Raw genomic sequence first — 7,344 nt, forward strand, 5'->3', positions numbered from 1 at the left:
AAACGTAAGAGATGAAATGAAAATACCAAATTTTGAAAGTATCCGAAGGTTGCGAATTTAGAAACTTTCACTCGTACTTTGTAAACGCAAAATTAAAAAATTAAAGTGAGCACTTTAGGAAATTAAATATATTGAATATTTGAGAATTGAGAATTGAGATTTGAGAGAGAATGAGATTTGAGAGAGTGAAAAATTGTGTGAAAAATGATTTGAAGGTGTAGGGTATTTATAGAATTTTTTTTGGGATTAAAAAATTATTTTAAAAGTAAAAAATATTTTTTTTTTAATTAATGGGCCCAAACTAGCCGTTTGGATCCAAAAACGGCTATTTAGCCATTGGGCTAACGGCTAGTTTGGCCCAAAATCCAAAATTTAAAAAAAAAAAAAAAAAGTTCGTGCTCGGGCTTGGTTCGTGGCGGATTAATCGGGCCCAAATAAAAAAACTCAGCTTGGTACCCGACACCCTAAAGTCCTTGGGCTTACCGAGCCGGATCAAACTAGGCCGGTTTCTTTAGGCGGGCCGATTCGGGGCCCGACCCACTTGACACCCTTAGTTGGGAGGTATGTCAACAATTGAGATAGAGATCATTTGGTACGACAAATAATGCATGTATTAGCTTTGTGTATTAGTAATGCCTTGTTTGGTAAAATTTTCAACTTATGTATAAATAATGCAAAGTTGCAAATATTAGTTACGCACTCTATTTGGTATTATGTTACGTTAACTAATACATGGCAAAACTCCATAGTAGCAATGCAAAGGAATGTATATATTAACATAAGTAAAGAAACAATTGTCCCTCAAAATCTTTTACTCATCTTTTCTGCAGGGTATTTTTGTAAAAACAATAATTTTGTTGCAAATTTTGCTACCCATGTTATTTTTAATATACTAAAATAAACAGTGTGCAAGAAATAATCTCAACATTAGTAGTGTCAGCATTATTTGTACATTTTATTTAATATTATTTTTATACACGACCCAAAGTGTTTTTATTTTATTTTATTTTTTTCGGCTAAGCATTTTATTTATCTTTTATCTTTGGCAAAATGACCTTCTGGACCCCTCTACCATGTCAGTTTTGTAAGTTGGACACTTCTACTTACATGTTTGTCATCTGGACCCTTGAACCCATCAAAAAACAACATTTCGCACCCTTTGACCGTTGACCTTGGTAAGGTCATGGTGACTAGGACAAAGAGAGTGTAACCACATGCCTAGGGTGCGAGCGGGGGTGAATTTTTGACAAATTTTATATTAAAATAATTAAAAAAATAAAAATAATATTAAAATTTAAAAAGGGTCCTTTTTTTCCCTCCATCTTTTTAAATTTAAAAATATTTTTAAATTTTTTAAATATTTTTAAAAATTTAAAAATATTTTTAAAATTAAAAAAAAGGATCCTTTTTTTCCCTCCATCTTTTTTAAATTTAAAAATATTTTTAAAATTTTAAAAATAATTTAAAAGTAATTTGAAAAATTTAAAAATATTTTTAAAAATTAAAAAATTATTTTAAAAATATTTTAAAAAATATTTTTTCCCTCCCCACCCCCCCCTCCCCCCCCCCCCCCCCCCCCCCGGCTCGTACCCACCCCCACACCCCACCATCCCCGTCCAGCCCCTCCCCCCACCCTTAGCCCCCACACCCCTCCGAGCCCCTTCCCCACCCCACCCCCAATCCCCACACCCCACCCCACCTCAACACTCTTCCAGCCCCCCCACACGTTCACTTTTATTTTTTATTTTAATTTTTCCTCTCAATTCAATTCTTTTTTTTAATTAAAATTTAAATTTGAAAATTTTTTATTTTTTGGGGATTAAAATTTAAATTTAAATTAGAGTGAGTGATAGTGAATATTGAAAAAAATTAGTGAATTTCGCTTGAAAAAAATTAAACTTTTTGTGAATTTGTTAAAAATATTCAAATATAAAAATAAAAAATTTATTATGTTTGTATATATGAATTTATAGTTAAAAATTTAAATTAGTTGGAGAAGAATTTTAATTATTTGGAATGGATTTGATGTTTAATTTGTGAGCAAAAATAAAAACATGATTATTCAAATTTTTCTACAATTTATAATTTTTTTTTTAATTAAATTAATTTTAATATTTAATTTGTTATGTATCATTTTAAAAATGACTTGGAATTTAATGTAATATTTTTTAAAAAAAAATGACATGGCAGATGACGTGACAGATGTGTCAGGTGTGATAGACGTGGAAGCTGATATGGGGGAGAGTGTGTTACACTCACCAAAAAAGGGTTTTAAATATTACTTTTTAGTGGGTTTAGGGGTTCAGATGACAAACATGTAAATATAGAAAGGGTTTTAAATATTACTTTTTAGTGGGTTTAGGGGTCCAGATGATAAACATGTAAATATAGAAGTGTTCAACTTACAAAACCGGCATAGTACAGGTCCACATATCTTTCATTTGAAGTGTAGGTAGGTGAATGCCTTGGGATGTGGTGGAGACCTAACTTTGAAACAGTGATTTACCCGTTTATGCCGCCTGATATAAAATGAATGGCCAAAGGTACTTGGTCATAATATTCTGAATTTATCTAATTTGCCATCAGGAGAGTTCTTGAGGCCATTGGTACTTCCCTTTGTAGGAGTGCACAAAAGTCTTTCTTGTGAGGTTGCCGGAAAGTCGCAAATTCATTGTACCAAAGAACCTCAAGCTTCTTGCTGTTTCATTGTGTGAAATTCATGATAATTTCAAGGTACCGAACCGTAGGCACATTCATGAATAGAAAATAAGTATGCTAATTGATCAATCTGTTTTTCTTTTACCTCAATGGAATCTTACAGACAGTTATTCAACCTTAACTAGCCTTACTCTTATGTTATACTTGAACTAATGCAATCAATTCCCTTTTCTGTAGACATATGGGCCAATAATAGCTGGAGTTCCACAATTGTTGTCGAAGTTCTCCTACAACCCACCTGATACTGACTGATCAGTGCCATAATACAAGGTTAAAAACAACGATGGGCTTAATGCTAGTTTAAGTAGCAAGTTTAAGTTGAGAATACCAAGACAGTAGCCAGTTGACATGTATATGGTACGTGTAGTGTGTTTCTGTCTGCAGTGTCTGTTTCAACCTTTATGTTTGTATACTTCCGTTTACCTGTAGTGAGCAAAAATAACTGGTCAAGCACATCGCTCGCTGCACTACTAAATTTAGCACGAACTTTCACTTTGACGTTTCAACTAGACGTAATTCATTTTAAACACCTAAACTAGTGTTTAGGTGCCTCATTTTATCATTTTTTGCACAATTAACATATCACGTGTGTTTCACTCACTAAAGACGTGTTGAAGGCCATTTTTGCTGATGTGGTGTCCTGGTTGGTCCCCTAACGATAATATTGGCTCATATCCTTATTTATTTATCTTCTTCTTCATTTTCAATTTTATAATTCAGTCCTAAATTTCCAACTTCTTGAGAAATCTTTTTTTTTCTTTTCTTCTCCATCTGTTTTTTCTTCAATATCAATATTTGGTTTTATCTTGTTCTTCTCATCTGTTAATCTCGTATTCTTTTCTTTTTTTAATCTTTTAAATAAATTCGACAAAATTGAGCTCGTTCAAGTCTTCTTTGACACATTAAAAATTCGGTTAAAATTAATTTATGTTGGTAAGAATATATTTATTAGATTCAACCGTTATTGATGCGCTCTCTAATTTGTTAGAAAAAATTAAATTAAGTTTTTCTCTTTTTAAATAATATTCTACGTGTCAAATATGAATAAGTCAATTTTTTCAGATGGACGGTATTTCTTACGTGTACTAAAGCTGGTTTTAAAAATGTAAAAATAGCTTCACTGTTTTAAAAATGTAAAAATAATACCAAGTGAATCCTTACTTGGAAGTGTTTAAAATGAATATTACCTAATATAATATAAGGGAGGATTGTTGTTTTTGGTCATCCTCACAGGGACGAAAAATGTAATTTAGAACAGTATTGTACTTTTTGTTGGTGACATATAGATGATGTATAGTGTTATTGCAGGCTGCTTTGGTATTTGTGTTGTATAATTTTGGTTGCTTTGTCCGTTTTTGTGTCTTTTGTTAAAAAAATAAAAAAAGGATTACATGTCAAGCTAAGGAGTATACGTGGCTACCTACTGTCTTTTTTATTTTCCTATTATTTTGTATGTAAATTTGTTTAAAGATAAAATAACATAAATTTCGATAATTTAGAGTTTAATTATAGAAAATTTTAATATTTAGTATAATTATTAAAAATAATATTTTTTTAAAAAAATACATAATTAATTTTTGATATATTTTTTTAATTTTAAATTTATCGAGATACATAATATATCCAACGAAAATATTTTTTTCCTTTATAAAGATATGCAATTAGCTCTTCATATATATTTTTCAATTTTGGATCGTTGAGATATATAATTAGCTTTTGATACATTCAATGAAGATATATAATTAGTTGTGGTTTTTATAATTACTTTGTAAAAGTGAGAATTTGTGTAAATATAATAAGTTAAGATGTAACTTTGTGTGAACTTTTCTTCTCTCTTACTCCTTTAATTTATATTATATAATACTTGAACTTTTCTTCTCTCTTGCTCCTTTAATTTATATATATAATACTTTAACTTCAGATCAAATAAGTTTTTTTACACATTAAGAAAGTATTAATATATTTCTAAAAAAATTAATATTATCTAGATAAGTGATTTATTTATATAATCAAAAAATTATGTTAATATGTATTTTCTCCAATCCTTTTTAGTTACCTTCAGTTTTACGAGCGACAGCTTGACTAATTTTGTATTTTAATTTAAATATTTATAAATTATTTTACAAATATAGTTTCAATCCTTCTCATATTAATACGATAAAAAAATAATAAAATATTAATCAAAGTTATGTAGTTTAAATATCAAAAAATAAAATGTGACAAAATAAAAGAGAAATGAAAGGAGTACTTTTTTATTTTAGTTATCTAATCTCGTACATTTTACTAAATAAGATCACTTTTTAACTAATCTTGTACATTTTACTAAATAAAATCACTTTTTAATGCTTTCTGCAAATGTTTAAATCGCTTATAGCTATAATTAAAACGTGTTTTGAATCTTGTCAAATAAATTTATGAATATACTGATTTAAATTCAATTGATTCAAAAAGTTTGAGCTTTATTTACTTTTCTTTAAATAATTTGATTCAAAAATTTGAATCCTTTTAAGTTTAATCTATTTCTCCATTTATGTTATTTGTGTTTGTAGTGACATGCTAACTTTAAGAAGAAAAACTATTTGACAGAATTTAATTATATGTATTAGAAGCCAAAACATAAGGAGCTAAACCATAAAAAACGTTGAGTTGATAGATATATTAAGATGTATATTAAAACTAAAATTAAAATACATATAATGATAACTTATAACACAGTAATGATCACTAATACGAGGATTGACGATGTATAATAATGACTAATTATGATGATATATAGTCGATAGTTATATCAATTGTTGTGGTGATGATGATTGCGGGTTTTAAACTTTAAATAAAAGTTGATCCAATGTTAAATTAATTTTTATTTGATTTGATTATATATTTTTGAAAATTATTTTTTATAAAGACAAATTTAATTTAATTTTAATTAAGTCCGGGCCATACTACGCTAGTATAGTATAATAAAGGAGAATAGTCTATCATGATATTATGTCAAGTGACATCTTAAGAACTATCATCTTACAATAAAAAAACATATTGTATAGGTTATTAATTAATTCATATTTATTCCATATCTATATATAATAAAGGAGAATCTCTATATATAATAATGGAGAATAGTCTAGCATGATGTTATACCAAGTGACATCTTGAGAGCTAGCATCTTACAACAAAAATCTATTTAGTAGATTATATATATAGAGAGAGAGATAGATAGATATGAGAATAGTCTAACTTTGATGTTTGGCCAAGTGACATCTTACAATAAAATCTTATTTCGTAGATTATTAATTAATTTATATTTATTCCATATCTTCTAGACATCTAATAAAGGAGGATAGTAGTATAACATTATGTCAGGTCAAGTGATATATTGAGAACTAGCATCTTCCACTTTCTGTCCAGAATTGAGCATATATCTAAGAGGTTTAGGTCAATTTTAACAATTTACTTTCATAACTTGCAAATTCGGTGGGATTTTCTTGCTAAAGCATCTGGTGTCTAATTGGAAGGGTGATGTAAGACCTTTAGTGCGAAATCACCGCATCTACGAAATCAGTGTCAAATCAGGGAAGAGGGGTCTAACTTTGATGTTAGGCCAATTGGGATCTTACAACAAAAACTTATTTTTTAGATTATTAATTAATTCATATTTATTTCATATCTTCTAAACATCTAATAAAGTAGGATAGTATAACATTATGTTAGGTTAGGTGACATATTGGGGACTAGTATCTTCCAACAAATCTATTTTGTAGATTATTAATTAATTCATATTTATCTCTTATCTATATTACTATTATATATAAGAAACAACCAAGGACTTTGATAGTCCTCACAAAAGTTTCTAAATTAATTTTAATCTTTTCAATTAATTACTTTTATATCATGATTTTATCTTTTATAGTAATTTAATTAATTTTCTAACCTTATAATATTTTGACATTTAGTTGATATAGTGAAGTTACTTTGTCTTCTTTCTCTCTATATGGACCTTTGCACTTAGTGCATGTGTCATAGTATGAGAAACTATTATTAACTTTTTTCTTGTAATTTCAAATGTTTAATTAACTATTTTAAAAAAATAATTGGGAGTAGGGCAAGGAAAATTAAGGAGGAGATTACAAAGCAAAAAATCAAATAATTACCAATAAAATGGAGTTTAGGTAGTTAATCAATTGAATCATTCAAATTTCCATATTGTTTAACTAATCAATAAATCATTTTTAAAATCTTCCATTATAATATTTTATTTCTCATACTCTATATTATTTAATCAACTTAATTGCAAATATAAATGTTAAAAAGCCTTTAATTATTTTATTTGTTAAGTTACTTGTACTTCATGCTTTATGAGGTACAAGATTAAAAAAATTTAATTTTTTCCTTAGCTACTCACGAGATCAAAAGCTTTAAGTTGACTATCTTTTGTTAATTTTTGAATCATAATTAATTATTTAATTAATTTTTATAAATAAAATTGGACTTAACAAAATTAATAATTTATACGAACTTTAATTTAACATAGTTTAAGAAAAATATATTTTGACTGTGAAGAACTTTTTTCTGTTGCATGGATTCATCACTTTTTTTCTTCTTTCCTAGTATTTATCTTTAATAATTTAT

General features: G+C 27.8%; 1 long non-coding RNA gene across 1 annotated transcript; it reads left to right on the forward strand.

The window, feature by feature from the left end:
- Window positions 1-2,221: 2,221 nt before the first annotated feature.
- LOC107843531 lies at window positions 2,222-3,294 on the forward strand. The gene is made up of 2 exons (XR_001666423.2): window positions 2,222-2,733; window positions 2,896-3,294. It is a non-coding gene; the product is annotated as an uncharacterized LOC107843531 (long non-coding RNA).
- Window positions 3,295-7,344: the final 4,050 nt, after the last annotated feature.

Source organism: Capsicum annuum, chromosome 4, assembly GCF_002878395.1.
Source record: "Capsicum annuum cultivar UCD-10X-F1 chromosome 4, UCD10Xv1.1, whole genome shotgun sequence".
NCBI lineage: Eukaryota > Viridiplantae > Streptophyta > Magnoliopsida > Solanales > Solanaceae > Capsicum > Capsicum annuum.